The sequence below is a fragment of the Sminthopsis crassicaudata genome, chromosome 2 (assembly GCF_048593235.1).
Source record: "Sminthopsis crassicaudata isolate SCR6 chromosome 2, ASM4859323v1, whole genome shotgun sequence".
Lineage (NCBI taxonomy): Eukaryota > Metazoa > Chordata > Mammalia > Dasyuromorphia > Dasyuridae > Sminthopsis > Sminthopsis crassicaudata.
In genome coordinates, this window is record NC_133618.1 from 546227845 (window position 1) to 546255713 (window position 27869).

The 27869-nt window shown below is 34.8% G+C and overlaps 1 protein-coding gene across 5 annotated transcripts in view; it reads left to right on the top strand.

Moving 5' to 3' along the window:
- The window catches only part of RORA (RAR related orphan receptor A), a 110536-nt gene that overhangs the window by 38459 nt on the left and 44208 nt on the right, over window positions 1–27869 (top strand). The window contains exon 1 of one of the 5 annotated variants that reach the window (XM_074294942.1): window positions 13039–13307. The exons of the other annotated variants lie outside the window; for them this stretch is intronic. The gene's annotated coding sequence lies outside the window, so the exon portion shown is untranslated. Of the gene's footprint in view, window positions 1–13038; window positions 13308–27869 lie in introns of those variants that run through there. 5 annotated transcript variants of the gene reach the window in all.

Sequence of the window (27869 nt, forward strand, 5' to 3'; positions counted from 1 at the left end):
CACCCCTCCTGGTTTGTTAATAAACACCAAATAAAGAGACAACTATCATTAATAAACTGGTTGTGCCCTTTGTCATTTTGATTCTAGAGGCTACTAATGGCCTGAGAGTTTTTGGAATTTAGTATCCTCAAAGCTATTCCCCAACTATAGCTAGTGTTCTGTGTTTTTGTGCCCAGTTACTGCACACACAAACTCCTTCAAATCATCTTTTCCATAATTGCTCAGTGCTGGCTTTGGTATTTAAATTAGAGTCTTAATGGGTCATTAGTCCTATAATTAATCCCAGATATTTTAAAATGGTGCCTTAGTTATTAACTGGCTATCTTTTTTGGAGATTCCAGATCTATCAAGACATTGAAACATTGTTCTTTTGATTTGATATTGTTGATTTTTTTTTTTTTAAAGTGATGATGATGATGTAATGGTCCTTAATTTAAATATTACTCCTTTAAATAGGAAGAACTAAACGTTAGTGCTGAGCAAGACCAAATTTTGCAGGCTCAACTACACTTTTAGTCAATCAACCAACAAGTCTTTATTAAGTGCTTGCTGTGCTTCAGGATCTGTCCTAAGCACTGAGGATAATTTTTTTTTAAATAAAACTAAACTTATTCATAGAGCTTATATTCCAATAAAGGAGGCAACAAAATGTGTGTGTTTATGTGTATGCATATTATGTAGACACATACATCAATATATAAGAAATATGAAAAAGATAAATACAGGGTAGGAAGGAGGAAAAAGCACTTAGGAGTTAAGGAGGTCAGAAAAGCATGTTGTAAAAGCATGGTCCTTGAGTTGTCTTGAAGGAAGAGGGTTCTTCTATAAAAGAGAGGTTGGAAACCATGAGAGAGTGTCCAATTCAAAGAAACAGGCTGGAGACTGAATGTTAGGTGTGAAGAGCAGAGAAAACCAGTTTGAATGCACATCTGTGTACTGGAAGGGAAGTAGTGGAGCTGCAGAGGTAGGTTGGGGCTAGTAATTAGAGTTTTTAAAACTAAATGGACAAATTTATATGTGATCATAGAAGTAATAGATACTAGAGTTTAGGAAGAGGAACAGTATGGTCATGAGGAAAATCACTTTACAAACAGTCTAAATGAGAGGAGCTAAAGCAAAGAGAATAATTAGTAGACTAGTAAAATGATCCATTTGAAAATTGGTCATTTTATAGCCCATATATACTCTTTTTTTCCTTAAGTTTACTCTCAACAAAAATGTCATCTCAGTATTTTAGCACTGAAAGTGAACCTAGAGAACACTTACTCAGAATTCTGTGCTGCCCTGTTGTGTGTCCTGCTAAAACATTGGGATGTTCATATGTACCCTTGTACCATGTTAGGATTCTGTGCCACAATTCTAATACAAATAACAGCTGAGGCAAAGCAATTGAGCACTTAGGAAAGGTTTGAAAATTGAAAACCCCTGCTTGAAAATTTCTGCATTTTGGGTTTTACTGTACTAGAAACTTTAAACCTGTATGACCTGTGCCACTTATTGCAAAATAAATATGTGAGTGCCATGTGAAGAAGACTTTTTTCCTGGCATTTTAAACATTATTTGTAAGCTGTAATATTAAAGTAACTCTTCTTGTACTTTCCCTCCAACTTATAGTAGTAGTAGTAGATTTTAATTTCAGTTCTGTAATTCACCTTCTATATTGTATGGAAACAATGAGTCCTCTTTTGAGTATCCCACAGATTGGTCTTAAGAAGAAACTAAATTTTGTCCTGAAATGATAGATGGGGAAGGGTAGAAACTGATGACAGTGGTAGAAAGATTATATCACATTTGGCCTGCCTTCTGACCCCAGGAAAAATGATTAACATATCTATGAAGATTCAACGGAGTTTGGGATTTTTTAAAATCCTACTCAAATTTTATCAGTATGGGCATTCACCTTTCTCTGAACCAGATAATATCTCCTGTGTGATTTATAAGGCAGTCTTCAAGAGTTGCTATGGCAATATGTGTGTCTGTGTGTTTATTGTCCTGTGGCCAATTTTATTGATGATCCACTTTGAACTAAGCTAGCTGGACCTTGGAAAAAAGGCATGCAGTCCATCTCATACTATCCTCACTCAGATTTTAGAAGTTCCTGCTTGAGTGTCCCAGCTTCTAGGAAGCCAGAATGACTTCTCCTTCAAGATGAGAATCAGAAAGTACTTCAGTATGACACACACTCCAGATACCTTCCTCAGGAAGACTGGTTTTCTTCCTTTTTTTTTTCCTTGATGAGACAGTTGCGCTTAAGTGATTTGCCCAGGGCCACATAGCTAGAAAGTGTTAAGTGTCTGAGGCTGGACTTGATCTCAAGTCCTCCTGACTCCTGGGTTTCTATTCACTATACCATGTAGCTTTCCTAGGAAGACCCATTTTCAAAAGCTCTTCTTCCTATATTGTGGTATCATGCTACTTCTCTGATTTCTGAGGGCTTGTTGATAAGCAACTACCTAGGCTCCCACCCCAATTAAATATACACATATATCAGATGCACAGATCTAGAACTAGAATCTCAGAGGCTATCCAGTCCAAAATCCTCCTTTTGAAAATGAGGAAATGAGGCCCATATTCTAAGGCCAAATTCATTTCTCTCTCCCTTCCTTCTTCCCTTTCCCCCTCCCTTTCCTCTTTCCTTTCCCCTTTCTTTTTCCCTTTTCCCTCCTTTCCCCTTTCCTTGTCCCTTTCCTTCCTCCTTTTCCTTTCCCCTTTCCTTCTCCCTTTCCTTCCTCCTTTTCCTTTCCCCTTTCCTTTTCACTTTCCTTTCCACTTACTCTTCTCTTCCGTTCCCTTCCCTTCCCCTTCCTTTCCCTTCCCTTTCCTGTCCCCTTCCTTTTTCCCTTCCTTTTCTTTTTTCCTTTCCCCTTCCCTTTCTCCTTCCCTTTCCCCTTTCCTTTTCTTCCTTCCTTTTCCCTTTCCTTTCCTTCTTTTCCTTGTTTCTTTCTTTGTTTTCTTTCTTCTTTGTTTTTTCACTTTCTTTCCTTCTTTTCTTTCTTCCTTGGATTCTTGATCTTCTTGATTCAATTGTACTCTGGGCTTGCAATAAACCATTTTACTTCTCTTCTTGATATAAATGAAGACAGGACAGATCTGCAATGTAGGAAGGAAACATAAATTTAATGAGATTTCATAGAAACCTTTGTTGAGATCAGAAAAAATAAATAATCTACAGATAACTGTATTATCTAAAACAAGAACATAACTGAAATTGTACTTCCCTTATGCCAAACAAATAGATTGGAATTAAGGAATGTAGAAGGGTACCAACAAACATATTCACTTGTGTTAAGTGATCGGCTTCTGCTTCCTCTATTTTATCTGTCACTTTACCCTATTTTGAGGTCAGAGTGGTAAAGCTCTTCGACAATATACATTTCCTTTTGCTGCAAAGCTCTAGGATCGCAAAGATAACAGGCAGGACATTGAATCACTTATGCAAATAATTTGCACATGCTAAAAATCAATATGCAGGCAGAGTTGAAGTCTTAATCTACAAAATGATATTAACTGCTTTCTTCACTTACAAACAAATCAGACATAGTTATTATTTCATTGATTTTGCCTTTGAAATACCATGAAATCTCCTTCATAGGGTCCTAGAAAAGGAAAAAAGCTGAATTTAATTGATAGTCTTTTCTTATATTACAGGTATCTATTGAAGACTATAAAAAGAGAATAATCCACACAATATTTTCTACATACATAAATTACTAGAAAGAGCTATAAATTCCTCATTTTTAAAAGGTCTGTAAACTATTCCCTTTGACTTCCATTTGGTATTGGTGTGAGTAATGCTTTAATCTAATCTCTTTTCTGATGACTTACTTCATTGTGAAGTCTAAATATGCAATTCAGCTATACCAGATTGGTCTAATCTTGATTATTTCAGAAATGGTTACATGAATTTGACTTAGTATTTGCTGGTCTCCAGAAATTAGTTGATGACATGATGTGACACAGAGTCCATACAGGTTGATTTTGATGGACTTCAACATTGGGCTAAGTCTTTCAAGAGGAAATTTTATAATGATCAGTCTAAAGTCTTACACTTGCTTTCAAAAAAAATGACTTTACAAGTACAAATATTAAGATAAATTATCTGAAAAAGATCTAGAGATTTTAGTGGACTGCAAATTCATTATCAGCACAGTTTAGGAAGAACTTTGATCATATGGATAATATCCAAAGGAAGACAATCAGGATGGTAAAGTTGAAGGAACTAGAGATACTTTGCTGGGAAAGTAGAAGACTGGAGAAAGGAGAAGGAAATAAGCATTTATATAACACCTGTTGTTGTTGAGTCATTTTTCAGTTGTGTCTGGCTTTTCATGACTCCTTTTGGGATTTTCTTGGCAAAGATACTGGACTAGTTATGCCATTTCCTTCTCTAGCTCATTTTACAGATGAGGAAACTGAGGCAAACAGGATGAAAGGATTTGTCTAGGGTCACACAGCTAATAAGTGTGTGGGGCTAGTTTTAATTCAGAAAGATGAGTCTTCCTGACTCCAGGCCTAGTACTCTATCCACTGTACCACCTAGTGCCCTTTTAGAATATCTACTACATGCCAGATACCGTGCTGAGCCCTTTTACAAATGTTATTTCATATGGTCTTCACAACTACCTGGAGGTAGGTACTATTGTTCTCTGCATCTTACAGTTGGGGAAATGAAGGCAAAAAGAGGTTAAGTGACTTGCCCAGTGTCACATAGCTGATAAGTGTCTGAGGCTGTGTTTGAAGTCAGGTCTTCCAGATTCTAGACCCAGTGCTTTATCTACTGCTCCACCAGCTTTAAGGGCTTCCATTTGGAATAAGAAAGAGACTCTACTTGGATTACTGGCACAATAGGTAGATATTTCAAAGAGACAATATTGGGTTTGGTTTCAAGAAAAACTTCTAACATTATAAGTCCTCCAGAAGTGAAATTTTCTATCTTAGGAGGTAGGAGGTCCTCCTTTAGTGGAGGTATTTAAACAGAGACTGTATAACCATTTAGTTCTGTTGAAATGGAAATTATTTTTGATTATGATTTGAACTAGTTAGTAACTAAAGTACCTTCCACCTCTGAAATTCTGTTTGTCTCTTAACTCTACTCTGGGAGGATGAAAGCGTGTCTAATTCGGCCTCAAACCTTAAATATGATTTAATCTTTTGCGTCCTTAAGATATTGTGGTTTGTGAAGTGATTGTGAAATGATGATGTTGTTCATTTGCTTTTGACTCTTCCACTCTCTGGACTCCAGGCCAGGCACTCTGTCCACTATGCAACCCAGCTTCTCCTATTAAGAACCAATATCAGTCCATTAACATTCTCTAGATGATTGTTACTGCTTGAAAATGAAAATTGAAAGAAAAAGGAAAACCACTCTAGATTTCTGTTACTCATTCAGAAAAGCTGAATTGTTTGGGGGGGAGGGGGGTGATAATTTTTTTTTTTATTTATATACCCATAACCTAGAGTGTAGCATTTTGGCTTAAACACACATATTTTATTCCCCTCTAATCCCTCTCTGATTTCTTATTGTGGCAATGCACTAGAAGGTTCTGAAAGGATATGCAAGCTCTGATAGGTTCCTCAAACTGAAAAGGTCTAGTTACCAAGTATCTGTCTGACTGAAGACTGGCTTAGCCAAGGGCTCATGACTGATTGGCCACAGGATGGCGACTTTTTTTTTTCCAACTACAGTAATTCTTGAAGACCACTTACTAAGTCATAGAGCTTTTGCTGTCAGCATCAGTGGAAGGAGACCGGTGCCAAGGAAATCAGAGGCCTAGACATATGTACAACTTAAATCCGTGAAATTCTCAGCCAGATTTCATGACTTAAACTGTCCCTCTTTCATTTTGCTTCCTTGAAACAGATATTTCCACTGTCTAGTGCTCAAGAACCACTTTTATTTTTCCAAATGGAAGTTGAGCTGAGTTGCTCAAAGTTAAATGTCTGCCCCAGGATCATACATCCAATGTTACAGGCAGGATTTGAACTGAGGCTTTCTAGCTTCAAAGCCAGCTTTTTACCCATTGTCATGTTGCTTCTTATTTCTTACCATTAGTAACTAATTACATTTGTTTGTGAACCTCAGTTTTGTTAACCATTTTTCAGCTGATGATTTTAGGTCATATTCAGTATAATGTTATAAATTTTATATTCTCAATCTTATGGGCTATATATATGTATACGTATATGTTATATAAACTTGTTTTGAGTATCTGAGGGCTTTTTCTTCTTCTGAAGCTCCTGTTCGTCAAAATGGCCTCTTTAAACCGAACACATCAAGACTTTCCCAAATGCCAAAAAAAAAAAAAAAGGTACTTGCTTTTTTAAAATCAGTAGCATTACTTTGAGCTAACACCAGCAAACTATAAGCTACAGCCACTGAGAGTGAAAGAATTCAGTATAATTTACAGCACTCATCAACAAGGAACAAATTCCTACTTGGCAATTACTGCCTTACTTCTGTGAATTCAGTCTTCCTTTTCATTTAAGAGCATTTGATTGCCTAGAATTAATTGCCCAAAGAATCCCTCTTGAAAAAGCAATAACTTAATGTATGATATGCCAGTGGAAATTCATGTTCTGTATGGAAGGAGTGACTGTAGCCTTCATGGAGACAATGTTTTCGCTTGAGTAACATTAATGATAACCAAGAGGCAATGCAGTGACTCAGTAATTTCCTTTCTGAAGAGCAGCAAAACCAGAGTTCTTTCAAGTCTCCTACTCTTGCTATGAAACCAGAAACCATGCTGATTATTATTTTCAGTAATACCCTATGGCCTAGCTTTAGGTTGCGTTAAATACTTCATCATATAATTTTTTTTTCCTAATTTAAATCTGTAGGTAGCATAATAAACAACTTCAGTTTGTTTCAGAGCCCAGCATTTGATATTTTGATGTATTGATTATGTATCCTAATATCGGAATTTGGCTGTGTTTGACAAATTTTAAGTCATCAATTTTTTTTGATTGTACAAAGTATGATTAGGATAATATTTTTCAAAACCAGAACTTACACATCCCAAATAATCATTTTGGGAAGCCACATTCTTATTCCCATGAAATTTCCATTTCTCAAAACATTTTTGTAACTTTTAAAATATCTTTTATTAATGCTATCTTTTTGATTGCTAGTTCCTTCTTTATAAAATGTATATAACATTAAACAGTTCTGGTGTTCCTATATTACTTCTCCAGGGTAGCCTCCAAATAGACAAGATATAATAGATACTCATTTTACACTTCTCTTGGTCTTACAAATTCTCTCATATCAGTCACTCCTCCCAAGATCAGTACGTTTAAAGCATAGTTATATACAGGAAATTGCAATGAAGATGAGCAAAAAAGAAACTCTTGCTTGGGAAGACAGCCAAATGGTAACTTCGATTGACATAATCTGAAATGAATCACAGAAGAATACTGACTTCAATCATTATTTCATAAATAACTGGCATAAAGTAATTGTCATCTATGAAGTCTAACATACCTCAGTAAGAGACAAAGACTTTCCCATTACAAGATATGAAAATGTGGTTTGCATGCTTCTGTGTAGAAAATCTCAATTAGTGGCTAACAAGATTTCAACGGGGGTTTTAATATAAATTTTGGCAATGACATTCATAACCTTAACCTTGTTAAATCTGAGATCATTATTTTTTAAATAAATATAACACCAAGTCCTCAATTTAGTGTTTCTAAGTAGAAAAGGACTTTTTAAAAAGTCCTTTTTCTAATTTTCTTTTGGGAAATTCATGCTACTTGTAAAGCAATTTACCTCTCAAGGTTTTTATAGGTTTCAGATAGGGAGAGAAGAACTTAAATAGCTGTTAATGCTACATGAAGTATCCAAAAGGAAAAATGTAAGTACTAAGGTATCAAAGTCCATTGGACCTATTTGATTGCTTCTATATTGGAAATTGATCTGTGTGTGTTCAGATGGACCAAGTTGAATTTCTGTAGTATACAGAAACTAGTTCAGTAATTTCTTGAATTGCCATTATGGTTATCTTTGCTCCTTATTGTATTCACTTTGGGATTATGACTTATTAGTTTATAGGGAGCCACTTATGAGAGACTAGGGGCAAAAGTGATGGCAGCAGCAAGTGACCTTTTCTGTAATCATGGCTTTTGCAATATAGTATATGTCTAATTGGCCAAGAAACTAGGAATTGTGGCCTTAAACTGTAGAGATATAATCCAGATTCTGTTCCTGGATTTCCTTCCTACTAGGCTAATGGAAATGTTATATACATTCTGAAAAACACAATGAGTTATTATCTTTCTAAATCATTTTATTATATTTATCTTTGGAGTTCATAAAAGTGTCTAGCACAGTGAGTTGCACATAGTAGGTGTCCAGGAAGTTTATGTTAAATGATTTTTAATTGATATGAAGCCATGTTTGCTGAAGATAGGACTTAAATGTAGAATGGTTACTCATTTTCTTTTTCACCTTTAAAAATCTTTTAAAAAAGGAATTCTACAAACTTATTTAAGTCTTTGTGGAAAGCCAAGTGCTCCTAAATTTGGGGGAGGTGTTTAATAACAAATTATTTGTCCTAGTTTTATGTCCTCCAGTGCCTTCAAATAGAAGGGTTTTTATTTAACATTTACTTAATTGATGAGGCTTTCTGCCAATTTAAAGATATATGTTACATAGTTTTTATTAATAATGCATTATTAAATGTGGCCTTTGCTCATATTGAAAGCAACAGTAGATGTGTTCTGTGCATGAAGCTCCATGAAAGAAAAATTGGAAAGGATTTGTTCAATATTATTAGAATTTTATTTTCTAAAATAGTGCAGCCTTCCTTAAAAAAGTACCTTTTAGTGAAATATATTTTGTCTTTCTGTAATACCAAATGTATAAAGCACATTGGAAATTTCTAATTTCCTCATATTACTACACTTGGTGTTTCTTCTTCCCCTTAGGATGTGTTGACCTAGAACAAAGCCTTGCACACATTATAAGCATGCAATAAATATTTACTGTTTGATATCCTTAAATTTGCTATCATATGAGCCCATAAATGCCCCAGCAGTAGGACCAAAAAAGAGCAATAATACTCAAATAAAGAGTAGACATAGTCTGAAATTGAAATGATTTGGGTCAGTGCTATAAAATTTAATTTCAGTTCATGTTTCTATAAATAATAACTAAATGTTTTAAAAATAGGTTTAGAACTAGAAAGGACCTTAGGGACCATCTAGTCATCCTCCTCATTTTGCTGATGAGGCTCTAAGGGGTTAAATAACTAGTTGAAGGACTAAACTAGAAAGAGTTCTGTCCAAAGTTTTTTTTGACTGCAAAACTAGCATATTCTGACAATAAATTACACATTACTTCCTAAATTGTGATATTCCTGCTCAAAAGTACTAGTGTTTCTCACTGAAGAATTAAAAGAAGAAACAAACTTTCAAAATCCTAAGTACTTAAGAACTTTTCTATTTGTTGTTGACTTTATCATTAATCCTGTGGTAAGACAATCAGTTCATCTTTAAATGATAAACTCAACTAGCTTTTTCCAGGAACAGGAAACTAAAATACTTTGTCCTTCCTTTCTGTAGAAATATTGTTTTATTTTTGAATGATAAGAGTGGATCGGAGCAGATTCACTTTATCCTTGTGAGATGTAATGCATAATAAGGGTTTCTGCCCTTTTTGTCTGACTACTTAAATGTAGATATGATCAGGTTTGGTCATAAAGTAGTGCTACTCTTAGATCCAGCCACACTGGTCTCCTTGAGGCTTTTCCTACAGGACATGTCTTCATACCTGAAATCTTCTTTATCCTTTACTACCAGATATTCTGGCTTCCTTCAAAACTTTAACTGAAATCCTACCTTCTGCAGGAGCACTTTGCCTCTATCCCATCCCAATTCCTTCTCCCATATATATCTTGTATGTACATAGATATTTGCATGCTGTTTACTACCCAGTAAAAATATAAATTAAGTTTCAAAAAAATCACTTTTGCCAGTACACGATCAGGCAGACTTGTAGAGAATAGTTCATCTTAAAGACTCAAGCCCAAAAGACTAATAAACCACAGACTACAATGAAAGAGGGATAGTATCCAAAATGAGGAAATTGATATTTCCCCCTGAAACTTAATTATTTAGAGTATCGTGTTTAGTACTAGGTACCATATTTTAGGAAGGAGACAAATGAACTAGAGAAATTCCAGTAGGGAGTACCCAGGATAATGAAGGGCCTTGAGATTCTACTATAAGTTTCAGTTGAAGCAAGAAACTGGCTGTTGATCCTGGGGGGGAGAAGAAGAGACCAATAGTTATCTTCAAGTATTTGAGGAGACTGACACTGGAAAAGGAGTTACTTTCTTTCACCTCCCTACTCCCAGCCTGGAGAAGTACTAGCAGCAGTGAGTAGAAAGCTGTCATTAATTTCTCTTTGCAGAGATAGTTTTTCAGATTGTTTCCCTGTAAATTATAATTTATTATTATTGTTCAGTCATTTTTTTCAGTGGTATATGACTCTTCATGATCCCATTTGAAATTTCCTTGGTAAAGAAAACACTGCCAATTCCTTCTTCAGATCATTTTACAGATGAGGAAACTGAGGTAAAAAGGGTTAAAGTGACTTGCCCAAAGTCACATAGCTAATAAGTGTCTAAAGCCACATTTGAACACAGGAAGACTCATTTTCCTGATGCCCGGCCTGGCATTCTATCTCCTATGCTATCTAGCTGCTCCTGTAAATAATATGCAAGACTATTAAATTATTTATGACCTTGTTTGATTTGTTTTTATTCTAAAATCCCTGACATGCCCAATTAAAACCCATAGTTCTTTTAATCTTGCTTTATTGTGATCCAACCCTGAATCAGTACTAAAACTTTTACCCTTCTCTATTATATTCCTTTTCCTATTATAACATTTGACAAGAAGGAAATTTAGGTGTGATGTAATGAAGAAAAACTTCTCAACAATTAGCGCAATCTCCAAATCAAATGTGATGACTTGGGAAGTATTGGGTTTCCTATCACTCAATGTCTTCATACAATCTGGTTGACTTATTAGCAATATTGTTAATTTTTTGTTAATATTGTAAATATTGTTAATATTTATTCTATTGTAGCAGAGTTAGAATTTGAGCCTAGGTTTTCTGACAACAAAATCTATTATTCTTTCAACCTTCCCAAATCTTTGCAACTGCTTTTTTTCCCTTACTCTCAAAGAGTTTAAAGCCACCAAGATGAACAGGGGCATTTTGCCCTATAATGCTACAGCAAACCCTCTTTAGGCTGGATTTGAGGTGGGGCAGGCCAGATAACTAGAAGAGCTTGTATCCTTCCTTGTGGTATGTGGCTGTCATAACTATTCTCCAGCTGCCAAATATAGTTGAGGGCATCAGGAATGAGATCAGGGAAATGTCAATTGATGTCCATGGGGCCTACGTAGCTGAAACTATCTGACAAGTATGGGTAGTTTGAACATATTCTTACGTAGGTAACCAATGGTAACTGCCTGATAATTCAATAATAATTGGTAATAAACATTTCAGTGTAGATAGTAGATGTTGTCCTAAGTATAGGGCAGAGTAGAAGTTGTATACAAAACTCTCTTGTTCCTGTGGTTTGTAAATGGAAAAAGTGAGATCCAGAGAAGGGAACTGCCCCAGCTCACACAGAGAGGTACTTACAAAGCCATGATTCCATGGGTAATAGGATAAGAGATCTGGAGCTAGAAGAGATCATGAAGTCCAACCCCAACAGTTTATAGATGAGTAAAGCGAAGGCACAGAGAGACTTTCCTGGATCCCACAACTGGGAAAGCAGATGCTAGGTTGGCTATACAATAGAGTAGAAAGGGGAGAAATGAATAATGAAGGCTATGTTGAAGCCAGTTTATGAGAAGTTTTCAGTAACATTCATGTTTAATTCTAGAGGTAATATGAAACCATTGAAGCTTATGAGCAAGAAAGTGACACGTTCAAACTCATACTTTAGGATTATCACTTGGCAGCTGAGTGGATGGTGGATTTATTCCTCTACAGGTGATACTCTTAACTTTGTTGGACTTTCTCTACAGTGCTTGCAGAGTTTTTCACATTTAAATTCTCTTTTTGGAAATGTCTTCTGCTTGTATTTGTATTCCCACAGCCCAGCTTAGTGCCTAACAAGATTTGACAACCTATGAGATTTGTAAAAGTAGGATGCAAGGATTGGGGTAGGGCACCCCCAATGGTCATGGGGAAGTTGAGAGGAATAGTGTTTTAATGAGAAAAGATCGATTTGGGACATATTAAATATATTATATTTCAGATACTTATTATGATAATAATTATTATTAATAATAATTAATAATGATTATTATTATTCAGATACTTACATCTCTTTCAGAAAATTCAGTAGGTGGTTTCTGATGAAGAAAGATTAGGAAAAATACTAGGTCAGAATATATATAGATGCTAGAGCCTTTTGCAAGGAATAATCAAATCTAGAAAAGATGATAAAATGCCTGAAAGAATATAAAGAGAGAAAAGAGTCTTGGATACAATCATGATTAGCGGATGAGACATTATATACAGCAAAGAAGACTAAGAAGGAACAAACAGCAGACAAACAGTTAAGCAAGATAGAGCAGTGTTGATTTAAAAAAAAAAAAAAAAAACAAACCAAAAAAACGAAACAGAAGAATTCAGGACATGGACAGTTGGTCCCCAGTGACATGTTGTAGAAAAGTCCAGGAGGATGATTAAGACAAGGCCAATGGGTTTGGCAATTAGATCACTGGGTATCTTTAGACAGTAGTTTCAGTTGAATGATTTTAGATTTCAGATTATCAGGGGTTGAGAAGTATAGGAGAAGAAGTGGATGCAGAATCTTTTTTTTTTCTTGCTTTTCTTTCTTTCTTTCTTTCTTTCTTTCTTTCTTTCTTTCTTTCTTTCTTTCTTTCTTTCTTTCTTTCTTTCTTTCTTTCTTTCTTTCTTTCTTTCTTTCTTTCTTTCTTTCTTTCTTTCTTTCTTTCTTTCTTTCTTTCTTTCTTTCTTTCTTTCTTTCTTTCTTTCTTTCTTTCTTTCTTTCTTTCTTTCTTTCTTTCTTTCTTTCTTTCTTTCTTTTTTTAAGAGGGTTTAGCTGTGAAAGCAAGAAGAGAAAGAGGATATTAGTTTAAGGGGATAGTAGGAACAAATGAAGGTTTTAAAAAGGATGAATTTGACCAGGGCCTCTTTGTAGGAAACAGAAAATGAGTCAGAAGACAGAGAGATTGAGTATTGGAGGATTGTGGACAGTTGGAGGATTGGAAGACAATTGGATGATTGTGGAGGCATTCTGCCAAAGAAGAGAGGGGAGGTAAGGATAAGCAATCAAAAGTACAAGTAGAAAAGAAAATTTTGGTGAAATGAAGGACCATGTTTTCAAAAGAGATTAAAAAATGAGATAATGGAAAATATTATAGAAGAGTACTTAGGGCCTTTCTTTTGTTAATTATCTCCTATTTAACCTATAAATAGCATGTTTATTTTTATTTATTTGTTTTCCCCTTTAGATTGTAAGCTCCCTGAGGGCAAGTACCATATTTTGCCTCTTTTTGTATCACTGGCATTTAGCACTGTGCCTGACACATAGTAGATACTTAACAAATGTTTGATTAATTGATTTGATTGAAAAAAGGGGAGCTTATTTTTTTCAATAAAGTAAGAAAAGATGTAATAGAAGCAGGAAAAGAGAAAGTTTGGAAGATTGCTGGACAATGAATTGAACCCTTCCCTAATCATAGAACTTTAAGCACTAAAGTGCTTATAAGGGTAAATATTGTTTAAAAAAAAAAAAAAGAAAGAAAAGAAAAGAATAGATTTGTGATATTCATGCTTCCTTTATGGATACTACTGTTGGTTCAGAGCAACAGGGAATTCATTATTTGCAACTTTTGAGGAAAAAAAAAAAACAAACTTAACAACCCAAATATAGGATAATTGTAAATAAAGCTTTTGACTTAATTTGAAGTGGTTCATTTTAAAGAAAAATTTTTTTGCTTCACATTCATACAATAATACTACTTTTCTCTTATCATAAAATGTATTATTTTTAAAGAATTTGCTTTGTTTTTATTAAAGCCAGAGTATTAAAATGTAAGCAAAGTTACAGGTAGATATGTAAATAGTTCTAACTTAGCAGCCATCTGGATACATATGCCAGGACCAAAAATAAAAAGCAATTTAGTTAATTAAATTTTTATACTGAACCTTGGTAGGAACATTTTAGGTTGTTTGTCCTCCCTCTTTAAAGAAAATAGCAATTATGTATTTACAAATTGAAAGTCTTAACAGAGTTTATTTTAACTACTCTTCTCTGTCACATCTTCCTCCTGACTGCAGTGACACCTACTGGTTTTTAGATATTTTTATCTGTAAACAATCCTATCTTTTCATTTTCTTGTGATAAATTAAAATCATCTTTAATTATACAATCAAAGTTCAGAATGAGAAGAGACTTTGAAACTCCATCTTCCAACTTATCTTGCTTCATTTTATAGATGAGGAAATTGAGGCTAAGAGTTTTGCCACAAAATCATACAGCTATTTTAATGTAACAAAGCTGGTTCTAGAATTGTTTTACTGATTCTTAGTCCAGTTGTCTTTCTACTTTAACCATGTTGCCATTCCCATACTTAGCTTCTGCCTCACTCTCTTGTTCACATCCTCTTACTACCTGTCACATTCAGAGGAACCAGCCTAAATGTACTTGATAGCTAATGTGTATCTTGATTCAGGAAGTAAGTGTCTAATGTTATTCTAAAACCCTGTAGTCTTCCTTTAAATTGGAATAATTATGATTTGACTTCTTATTGGAAGCATCCATCACAAGACCAAAACTGTCAAATCTCTTGTAGTCTGTATTATAAAAAAAAATTAAATGCTCTCTGCTTTATTCCTGTGAATTCCTTTCATTTCTAACTGTAATCATTGTTACATTCATCCTTCCTTAGGTTACAAAAATGTGGAAACGTTCCAAGGGCTATGCCCAATCTCATTCTGGTGCTTAATTTTTTAAGTAATGCACATTACATAATTAAACATGTTTAGCATTGATTAAGTCTTAATCAAAATATAATCTGCAAATGAATCAAGATAAGATTAATAGGGAAGGAGAAGGAGAGGTGATATCTATGTGATATTTTTCATGAATATGAATATCAGTATTAGTCTTTTGTGAACATAGATTATAGCCAATGGGTGATGTATAGAAGGAAACTGGTTCAAGATACTTGGATTGAGCAGCTATGAATTTAGGGAACTGTCTTTTATTTTTAAGACTTAAAAAAGAAAAATTGTATACCTACTATGCTTTTAGCCCCCATGTCTCCATGCATGGTTTAGTTTAAAGTTCTCATTTGAGATTACATATTTAATGGAAAGTGAAAGTTCAGAGTACCCATACTGCATTCTCATTAGTGGGAGAGTCAGGAAAAACTTAGTTTGTCACACAGCTCAATTATTTGCTGTGGGTAAAGTATTATTTAAAAGTTTCAAAAAATAAGGTTTAATGATTCAAAATAAGTCTGGAAAGTTTTAGGCCTTGCCACATGCTGTGTGTGTTGTTTAGATATTGTAGATTTAAAGACCTGAAGAGTAGGGAAGCCCATGTGCCTCTAGAGAGGCAGTGAAGTATATCAGGCAGATAGAGAGCCTGTCTGGAAGCCAAGATAAACTAAGACTTCCCTCTGATACCTACTAGTGTTAGGAGACTAGGCAAGCCCCTTAACCTGTCAGAGTTCTAGGCAACTCTCTATGACTATAAGTTCCAGAGAAGGTGTTGGGCTAACTGGGAGTAGAGTCTAGTCCCTAAACTTGTAAGCCAGTGAACACTATATTGAACTTAACCAGTGACTCCTTTCTCTCTATCCCCCTACCTCCAAGTAATATGGATATATTATCATTGTTTTTCATTCAAAGTTACCCCCCATTCTCAATGCTTCTAGGGAAACATGTCTTTTTTTTTTTTTTTTTTTAACATTGGCAAAGCAGGTGTTAATCTGGAGGAAATAGATCATTGGGCATCTTTGGTATCATTTTTCCAACTAAAATGATCTGTCATCTTAGAAAGCTTCAGAACCATTGAATTAGGCTAGCCTGCTTCCCATATACCTTTACGAAGAGTGCTATTATCACCAGGTAATTATCCTTTGATTTTAGACCGGATATCCTGGGGGATAATTTTTTTAACATATGAAATTGGAATTATGAAATCATGAAATTCAGATCTGCTTGTGTGAAAAACAGATAAAACCTACACAATTCTTTTTGTATTTAGAGAAGTTTTAGTCTGTTATAAAAAGTTGGCATGGAGTGATGAAAGCCCAGTCCTAAATCCACTGTTCTTACCTATTACAAGATGAGGGCTTAATGTAAATGTAACCAAGAAAAAAGGAATTAGCTGAAAGACTGGTGGAATACTGATGATCATATGTAGAGATTAGAACAAATGCTGGGAACCTGTATGGTACAATGTATGGTTTTTTCTACTGATGCTCAGAATCATATAAGGGCTATAGGTTAGAAAAGAAAAACACCTCTCTCTGTGTCTTTCTCTCTGTTTCTCTTTCTGTCCTCCCTCTCCCCTCTCTCTCATACACATACACACACACACACACTCACACTCACACTCACACACATATACGTATCCTGGGTACTTAATGAAAGATAATAGATTGCATTTTCTTGGTGATATGAAATATGACTAACTTCTGAGGAACTTGAAAGAACATCTTGTTATGTTTCCCTTTCTTGATTCTGATTCTAGGGCTAAGGAAAATCTTCAAGAAACATAAAATGAAGAGAATTACCTTAAGCATTTTAAGAGAATATTCTCCATCTTAATAGGAGACCAAATATCCTATTACCTTTGCTCTATGTTTTGGCCAACAATTAAATGGAAATTATGCTACTGAGATTTTTTTCTTAAACACACAAATGTAATCAACCCATATCAACTCTAACTGTAGGATTAATACTATTTGTATTATGTATCTTGCTAATGGTCAATGGTATGCCATTTACATAAAAGAGATAGCACATTTATACTTGTTAATTGGTTAGTTGATTCTCCTTGCCAAAGTAGGCTGCTGCTTACTGGAAAAGATAAAAGTGAAGCTTTTAAAAAATTTTTTTCTTTCCTATTGTTATAGTACTCTCTTGGTTTAGCATAATAGCATTCATTCACCTGGAAAATCAAAGGCAAAGATAGTTCTAGAGAGAATTGCAAGCCAAAAATGACTTGAAAGACCAAAAATTCACACTATTAAAATACTGAAGGTCATCCATTCTTGCATCTGCATGAAAAATCTCTCTCCTCTTTTGGCTTCTTGATCTGCCTATCTGGGACTAAGGAGATGTTCTAAATGTCTTCATCTGTGGTTGTTGATAAAATTACAGAGATTTCAAGGAGTGTGGGTCAGTTAGTTCTAAGTGAAACAGTCTAGTAAAAGTAGCAACATATGTTTTAGAGGACTAATAATCTGTTCCCATGGAAAGAACAACTGTTTATTCATAAAAAGACATGTAGCCGCAAAAAATATGTCCAGCTAGCCTCATTCTTTAGTGATTTGTTGTACAAAAATGCTCATCCATTTCACCCTGTGAGATTTAAAGCCATTGAGATTCAAAGCCATGTTTTGGCTTTGTGTTGCAAACTTTGGTGACTTTTAAAAATATATATAAAGTAGATAAGGAAAAATTGTAAGATTTTAGCTGATCAAAATTTGCCCTTAGACAATATTGCAAATGCTGTTTCTTCAAGATTTCTTTCCAAAGCAAACAACCCAACTTTAAAAACAAAGCAAACCATGATGACTGTAAGTTTCTTAATAATATTGTGATTATTATTAATAACAATAGGTTAAAAATAGGTAAAACTGACCTTTAAGATGTGACTTTATGGCAAGGAATTGGAAATTGAGTGGATGCCCATCATTTGGGAAATGGCTGAATAAGCTGTAGTTTATGAATGTAATAGAATATTATTATTCTATAAGAAATGATGAGCAGGCTGATTCCTGAAAAGCCTGGAAAGACTTACATGAGCTGATGCTAAGTGAAGTGAACATTGTACACAGTAATAGCAAGAATATGTGATAATCAATTGTGATGAACTTGGTTCTCAACAATGCAGTGATTCCAATAGACTTTGGATGGAAAATGCCTTCTGCATGCAAAAAGAAAACTGTGGAAACTGATTGTGGATCAAAAGATAGTATTTTTGCCTTTTTTGTTTGTTTTTTCTTATGTTTTTTTTTTCTTCCCCTTTTGGTTTTATTTTTCTTGCATGACATGATAGAGATGAAAATATGTTTAACAGGATTACACCTGTTTAACCTACATCATATTGCTTGCTGTTTGGGGGATTAAGGACATAAGGGACAGAGGGAGAAAAATGTGGAACACAAAGTCTTACAAAAATGAATGTTGGAAACTATCTTTACATATATTTGAATAATAAATTTCTCTTGAGAAAAAAATAAAAGAAGGAAATGATCAAAAAAGTAACTTTAGACACTGAGAAGAAAAGGAGTGATGTTTTAACATTTGAATAGAACCTTTCTTTATCAAAGAGCCAATCAGATTAGGTATGAAAGAGGATTGGGTACATATGTAATGCCTATATCTCACAATTGAAAAGAATGCATTTTTCCTTATGGTTTTTGTCTAGCATTGTGGTGGCAGGTTCTTGATGTAAAAAAGACTCGTGTTTCCACTGATTAAAACTAGCTGTCTTGTGAATACTTAGAATTTTTTCACACATTGGGTCAGATAATATGGCTTGTGGATCTGTTTGTTTCTCTATTAGGGATCTGGGGAGCCAACTAAGTAAAAAACACCTAGTTAGCAAATGCAAATTACAGTACTGTGAATCTTTCTTCCCTTGTGGTAGAACCTGCTAGGGAGAGTAAGGACACAGCGTCCTGATCCTTGCCAAGAATCATTTGCCAAGCTTCCTAAAGCTTAGCATTTATGTAGTGCTTTTCATCTTCAAAGAGCTTTACAAACGTTCATTAATCCTCACAACCTGCCTGGGAGGTAAGTGTTATTCCCATTTTATGGACTGGGGAAATGGAGGCGGTGTAAGTGACTTGCTTGAGGCCACACAAGGAGTTGTATCAGAGCCAACAGCTTGTGTCTACCCCCTTGCTCCTCTTAGCAAAATATCCCATCTGAAATATTGATCTAAAAAAAAAAAAAAAAAAGACTCCAGATGCCTGTGATCCTTTGGTTGAATATAAGTTCTTTGAAGTCAGGGGCCAAAGATGTTGTGTGTATGTGTACATATTAGTGTCACTAACTGCTACAGAGAAAGTGCTTAATAAATATTTGCTGTTGAATGGAATTGATATAGATGCTTAAATGTGTTTTATAGACTGACACTGGCTCCATCGTGGAAGAAAAGAAAAGTTAGAAAACTCAGTAGCCAAAGCTGCTGAACAAAGCTATCCACCCCAGGATAAGACTCACCTGAAGCAATGAACTTGGGTTTCTAATACAACAATGCTTCTGTTTAGACTTTTGTGCATTGTCAACCTCTGTCTGAATCATCTCACACTTTTGAAGGCCCCCTGTTAGAACTAGGGCTTTTCTACCCAGCAACCACCATGAAAATCTATTTCACTAGGAGTTCTTCAGTCTACTTAAGACACCAAACTAATATTCCTTGGAAAGCCCAAAAGTTACCTGAACCTAGTGTCTAGCACTATACTCCAAACCATTGTTGAATTAACTAATAGAATCCTTGTGGATGGAGTAGGATTGAAGCAACCTTCTTTCTATGGATCCTCTAAACTTGAAGTCAGCCAAAAGCAGACTTCTGAGGGTAATTCCAAATTTTAAATTACTTACTTCCATGGAAATGAATCACAGAGCTAGTAGGGAAGCCAGGACTTAACTGCAGATCTCCTGGTTCTTAGATTAAACACTACAGTATTATTATATTATATATATATATATATTATCTAAAGAAGATGCAAGCAATTTTACTAAAAATCTATTTTTGAAGATTTCAGTGTTATGAAGAAGAATTCATTGTTATGTGGAAAAAAAATTGGTTCGTATTACAGGACTTGACTTCAAATTTTACTTTTAATATTTGTCACCTAGACCTCAAGTTCCTCATCCAAAATAAAGGGACCAGACTAGATGAACTTCAGCTAGGTTGGGAGTAGACTTAACTTGGATTATTTAATTAGTAAACATTTATTAAACATCTGTTTTATGAGACAAAATCTTTTAACAACTAAAGTTATATTGCAATGGGTTCCTGGGATTAGGGTGAGGGGAGGAGAGATGGAATATGAGATTGAGAAATCTTTCCTGGAATCTGAGAATAAATTTAGATGCTTATTTTTTGTTCACCTTGAGGCAGGAAAATAACTAAATGACCTCTGACATATTTTTCTGGCTTTAAGCAAAGATTGAGGAGGAATGTAGTTTAATCCATGAGTCATGTGACTTTCACCAGTGTCTTTGTCGGTTCCTAGGAACATAGAAAAAAGTTTCTATTACAGGTTTGTTTAACCTAGGTAGCCCCAATCTCACCGGATTGTTATGAGGATCAAATGATCAAAGGATCAATGTAAAGCTCTTAGCTCGGGTCCTGCATAAATCTAATAATTTAATAGGGCTTGCTGGCAAGTTGTTCCAAATGCTTATTTCCCTCATTCTGTAATTTTATGCTATTTATGAATAGAACCCATAATAAATACATCTCTTGTTCAAGTGTTTTTTAGGATAATTTTGTAATGAAAAAGGATTTGTAACAAGCTTGTCCAGGTTGTAATAATGATAGTTTAAAAAATCAATCTAAAAAGAAATGTGCTAAGAAATGACAGAGAAGAACTTGAAATCACTATTAGCAAAGTTGATAAGCCAAAATTCTAACCCTTCTCGCTAAGGCCAGTGCCTGCTTTGAAATCTGTTCTGTCCTTCCTAGGACAGAGAGTCAGAGTGTATGCCGAAAAATAATCTCATAGCTTCAGAAGCTCTCATTGACTCCTAGAAGCTATAACTAACCAAAATTTAAATACCTGCCCCATTTTTACATAGGATGCATAAATTGCTAGCCTGTGATCCAAAAAAAAAAAAAAAAAAAGGCTGAACAATTTATATGAAATCTAAGATATTATAGCTCATATTCCCAGGTGAAGCTAGCCCAACTTCTAGTGAAAAAATTACACAATCAAGAGAAGCTCTTGGGAAAAGAAGTTCATTCATGTTTCAGTCACTCATGGCAGTGTCCAGTAATCATGTTACAAAGGAGTTTAAACTTTTTTCTTTTGGTATTTTTGATATGGAAGTTATATTAATTTACAAACTCCCTAATTTTGCAGATGAGAACAGTGAGCCCCAGAAAAGTTACAAGGGGAGGTGAAAGTCACATAGCTAAATAATTACCAGTGTTGGGGTTCAAACTCAGATCCTCTGATTGTACAGCTATCAGTCTTTTCATTCTGCCCCTCTGCCTTTCCAAAGAAAATCTTACTGTGTACTAAGAGCATATTGATGGAAAGTTACCTTAAGAACCCATGTGTTATCATTGCAAAAACATTACTTGTTCATATAGTCTGTTGTTTCAAAAGCTGCACCTAAAACTTAAGTTGATTTTTAAAATGTACTAGGGCTTTTATGCCCATCTCACAATATCTAAACAAAAAAACTGTCTCCAAAGAGAGATATTCTTTTTCCCTCAGAAGGATAACTAAATGAGCCTTTAAGTAAAATACTAAATGAATGACTAGCCAGATGATCATTTAATTAATTACTTAGATTTAAGGATTTCCTGAAGCTCCACTGCCACTTGTTGGCAGCTCCTTGAAACTACAAAAATACAAACTGCAGGTGTGAGGAGCTTGCTGATGTTAGTGAGACTGTAGAAGAAAAAAGCAAATTATTTAGGTAATGAGGCTGAAAATATGGGCGAATTAGAATATTGAATAGTAGCATTGTTTGTTGTTTTAATTCCCTTCATGATCAGATGTGTGCTTCTTCAAATGTCACGTCACACAATATCCTTGTTGTGTTGAATGTGAATGAGACCTAATTTAATCAATATATTTATGAACATTGATGGGGTTTTCTGACAGAAATTTCTTGTCTTTATAGAAGAAACTGGATCACTTTGTAATAGTTGGTATATAATAAATATGTAATAAGTGCTTTAAAAAATTCATTTATGTATGGCTTAAAAAAAACATGTTCAGGTTAACATGAGAAAACAATATTTGGCCCGGAAGAGATAAGTAGGCTCTCTGTATTCTATATATTACTGTATAGATATACTATATAGTTATATAGTATACTATTGTACTAGATTCTGTAATTTACTGTATTCAATATACTTTATTTTACCAAGAATTTAATGTGTGCTTAGGTGAAAAATGAGTCCTACTCATACACACACACACACACACACACACACACACACACACCTCTATAGATCCTACTCATTTATATATATAATATAAAAATAAATTTTTTCTCTTTAAAATTCTGTTCTGAAAAATAAACTTGGAGTGATGAAGGAATACAGCTATTTCTTTCGAAAGAGAGCTTCACAGAAATGTGATGTAACACAACTCTGGTGAAATCATTTTGGGGGGAGAGGAGGAAGAAAATATGTGTTCTGAACTAGTAATTTCTTTGTTTTATTGCTTTTTGATGTCTGGTGAAGTCATTAGCTTTCACTTGCCCAAATGTAATTTTTAAGGAATTATTTCTTCAGTGAGTTTTTGTACCTCCTATTTACCCAATTTTGTTTTTTAAGGAGTTCATTTTCTTCATTATTTTTCTGTGTATGCTTCTTGTACCAAGTTTTTAATTGTTTTTTTCAGAATTCTTCCTTTGCTTTTGTTCCTTTGTCTAGTTTCTCCTCTGTCACTCTTACTTGATTTTGAAGTTTTTTTAGCTCTTTCAGGAATTTTTGCTGGGCATGTGTCCAGTTTACATTTTTCTCTGAGGTTTTGCTTATAGTCGTTTTGACTTCATTGACTTCTTTTGAGTTTGTGTCATGTTTTTCTCTGCCATCATAGGTTTTTAGTCAGATTCTTTTGTTGTTTGCTTATTTTTCCACCCTATTTCTTGATTTAGAATTTTATATTAAGGTTGGGATCTGTTCCCCAGAGGTAGGATGGGATGGAGAGACACTTATTTCAAGCATCAGACTTTTTTGTGCTGCTGTTTTCAGAACTAATAGTGGAGAGTTAGAAACTTTTGGTGATTTCAAGGTCATGTGATTTAGAAAGAGGTGTAGCCCCTGCTCTTCTTAGTTAGGAAGGGCCCCTGATCCTTTGGGCTTTCACTCCCTTGATCAAAAGTGTTCCTCTCTGCTCTTGAACTATGACCCAGAGAAGGATGTAGGCAATAGAGGTAACCAAATATCATCTGGTCCTGCATCTGATGCTGGCACAGGTGTCCCCTGTGGTTTCTTTCTGACCAGTTACCAGGTCCTTTTGCTGTCTCTTTCTTGGGAGCTCCTAAACCTGCTACTGCCTCTGTAGCCACCACTTAGTGGTGTTTCATCTGTGTAGGATGGGAGTCTCTACTCACATGTCACAGATCCATCCTTCTGAGAGTTTAAGTTATCTTGGGCTAGGAAGATCTCTCTGTCTGACCTCTTGTTAGCTCTGCCAGTCCAGAATCCACTCTGAGGCATCATTTTAAAGTTGCTTGGAGGGTTCAGCTGAATGCTTTCTCCAGTCCCACTCTTTGCTCTACCCAGAAACTGGACTCATCATTTCACACATATAGAGAACTCAGAGCTCTCTCTACTATTGTATGTCAGCAGCCATTTTACACATTATGGGTTTATATCCTTGCCTGAAGCTTTGAGAAGTGAGATGATTTTCCCAGGATCACCCTGTATCAGAGATGGCACAGGTCAGGTTTTCCTGACTTTGAGTACAGCTTTAACACTGCCATTCTTCCTCTGGGGTGTGTGTGTGTGTGTGTGTGTGTGTGTGTGTGTGTGTGTACATATGTATATATACACACACATATATATATGTATATATACACACATATGTATAGGGGGTTGGGGGCACATGCATGAATGTATGTATTGGTGTTAAGCTAAAATTTAAACTATGGAACCAAGAATGTGCCATTACAAGAATGCCTGCTCTAGTGGTAGATATGCACTTCAAGTGGTAGATATGAAACTTCAAGAAAGAGAATGTCCCTGGGCCAAATAGATAATCTACTTTCTAACACCTGGAATTATTTCAGATAAAACCTCCAAAAGTTTACAATGGGGATGGAAAAAATAATATGATAATTTGTTGGGGGTTTTGGGGTTTTTTGTCAACATGGTTAACAAGGAAATATGTTTTGCACAACTTCACAATGAATAATGTATATTACTTGCCTTCTCAGTGGATGGAGGAGGGGTGAAGGAGAAATAGAAAATTTGGAATATAACTTTTTTTAAATAAATGCTAGACTTCTGGTGCTAAGATAGTGGAGTAAGGAAGACCTCTCTGAAGCCTTCCCAAATTTCCTTCCAAACAACTACAAATCTGCTTCATTTTGATCTAAGAGCAGAGAAGCAGGAAAAACTGTCTCACTGGGATAGGAGGAGAGAGAGATCCAAGAACAACAGCATTGACAGCCATCTCACAATAGAGGCTTTGCAGTACGGCTCCAAGCCTGGGCAATATAATCTCCTCCAGGACCAACTCTGTTACCCTAACAGTCCAGAAGCAAGGCCCCATCCCTGGAGCAGGCTTGGAGGGGTTGCCAGTGAGGAAGCCCCAGCCCACCCCCATCCCACTATACAAACCTGAAAGGAAGACTACCCTCCCGAGACAGCAAGTAGCTAAACCTCAAAACTCCATGAAAACCAATAGTAAAACCAGGAACCCCAGAACAAAATGCTTCAGACAGTGCAGGATGAGAGTCCAGTTCTCACATAAAAACACCCAGACAGACAGACACACACACACACACACACACACACACACATACACACACGTACAGAAAGTTGCTATGGTGATAGAGATGATCAAAACATAAGCTTAGAAGAGGACAACAGTGTTATAAGGACTACATGTGAAGTCTCAAAAAAATGTAATTTGGTCGCAGGCCCAAAAAGAATTCCTGGAAGAGGTTAAAAAGGATTTATTAAAAAGCAAATTAGAGAAGTAGAAGAAGAATTGGAAAAAGAAATGAGAGTAACATAAAAGAATTATGAAAAAAAAGAATCAATAGCATGGGAAAAGGAAGTATTCACTGAAGAAAAATATTCCTTAATAATTAGAATTGAAAAAGAAGAAACATTATGACTCAATGAAATAAAAAAATACAATAAAACAAAATCAAAAAGGAAAAAGAAAATATGAAATTTCTCATTAGAAAAACAGATGACCTAGAAAATCAGTTGTAGTGAGATAATAATATAAGAATTATTGAACTACTGAAAGCTATGATTCCCCCCACCTTATACACACACACACACACACACACACACACATACAGACGGACTAGACAATATCTTTGAAGAAATGGTCAAAGAAAACTGATCTGATATATTAGAAGCAGAGGGAAAATAGAAATTGAAAGAATCCACTAATCATTGCCTGAGATTCCAAAATAAAAATTCCAAGGAACATCATAGGAAAAGTAACAGGAAAAAACTTGAAAGACTTAGAATAGATGATGAGGAAATGAAATTATTTCTTTTTGCAGATGATATGATGTTACACTTAGAAAATCCTTTGAGTCAATTTAAAAACTACTTGAAATTATTAATAACTTCAGTGAAGTAGCAGGATACAAAATAAACTGACATAAATCTTTAGCGTTTCTACTTCTTGCCAAAAAAATTTAGCAGCAAGAAATAGAGAAAATTCATTAAAAATGAATTCTGAACAATATAAAATACTTAGGAGTTACCTGCCAAAACATACCCAGGAATTATATGAACACAATTATAAAAAAAATTCACACAAAGTCAGATCTAAACAATTGGAAAATATTAAATGTTCATGGGTAGGCCATGCCAATATAATAAAAATGACAGTTCTGTCTAAATTAATCTATTTAATATCATGCTATTCAAAGTATCAAAAATTATTTCATAAAGAGAAAAAATAATAGCAAAATGCATCTGGAAGAATAAATGCTCAAGGAAGTCAATGGCGGGAAAAAACAAAAGAAAGTCATCTAGCCATACCACATCTCAAACTATATTATGAAGTGCTATTGGCTAAGAAAAAACAATCTGCTATTGGCTAAGAAAAAAGTGATGTCTCAGTGGAATAAATCAGGTACAGATTACCTCATAGTGAATGACTGCTGTAGTTTAGTGCATGATAAACCCAAAGATCCAAGCTTTTAGAACAAAAAACCATTGTCTGACCAAAAACTGTTTGGAAACTTGGGAAACAGCATAGCAGAAAATAGATATAGACTAAACAGCTTTTTCATTTTCTTGATTTTTTTTTCTTTTATTTGAATCTTCTTGTACAAAATATGTAATGTGGAATGTTTTACATAATTGTACATGTCCAGCCTATATCTGATTACTGCCATCTCAGAGAGGGATAAGGGAGAGAGGGATAGAATTTGTAACTCAAAAAAAATGTTTAAATGTTTTTTATTAAAAAATTAATGAATGCTAAAAATAGGTATCACATTATTTCTTTTTTTCTTTTTATGTAATTGCTTTATCCCCAGACATTGCCTACCTCAGTTCATTTATCACAAGCAGTCCCTTATGAATCAAATTGGATTGTTCTAAAATAGCATGTTTTATATCTGATAAAAATTACTCCTTTAGATATTTTAGACATCTTCCTGACATGACCTGCTCAATTCCCTCCATTTTTACACATGTGACTAAGTGGTCTGTGATCAGTTTCTATATGTCAGGAGATAGCATGATTCTTAGGAGAATGGAGTTGACATGTAGTGGGCTTGTCTATGGCTTCAGGCAACCTTTACAGAAGGGTGAATTAGATGACCAATGTTAGACAGTAGCAGAATCATAGAAAATGAGGAATGAGGACCTGTTTTTTTTCCTTCTGTTAGCAAATGTTACTCCACAGAGCCAGTCTAATTTAATCTCACTAGTTTCTTGTTTTTTGCAGTCCCTCTTCTGCTATTTATGACATGATACACAAAAGTTCAATTTCATGATACTAAAAATAGCAAATAACACAGGTTACTTAAGTGGTAACCTGCAGATATAAAGAAGACTAATGCTTTCGAAGCATTTAAAGTAGAGTTCAGTGCTGGTACAGAAAAGTCAATGTGCAGATTTTAAGTTTTGCTAATTGCAATCTTAAACATTTCATAATCCAGTATATGGAGTTTATGCTGTGTGCAAACAAATGACATCACTATGAATTCATATCTGAAGCTTTAAAATAAAATAAAATGTAATAATTATATAAGAAACTCATATTCAGTTTGTCTCAGATGCCTACAACAATTGCCAAATCTGTCCAAGGATACTAAGAAGGAAATTCTACATGTCAAAGTTTAACAAAAGTCCTCTTTTCTTAGGAAAAACTACATCTTCCAAAGGCAGCAGCTTCTCCTTAGAATCCAATCTTTTTACTAGCACCTATTAAAAGAAGTCATCAAGTGCAGATTAGTAACATCCATCAAAGGAGCTATGATCTCATTAATGTGGGTTCTCCCTCCAGCTCTACAGAGCACAAGCAGTCCACTTCTTCTCACTCTATGTGACTCTTCTCCATGTCATCTTATTAATCTTTTACAGGAGATCTGTTTCCTAATGTTACCATTTATAGTACACAGGTTGTTCATCTGTTTTTTTCCTTTCATTCAACATGAGCAACTTGCTTTTCCAATCACAAATATTTTGGATGGTATTATTAATGTCACTTCTTGCATGTAATTTTTCAGT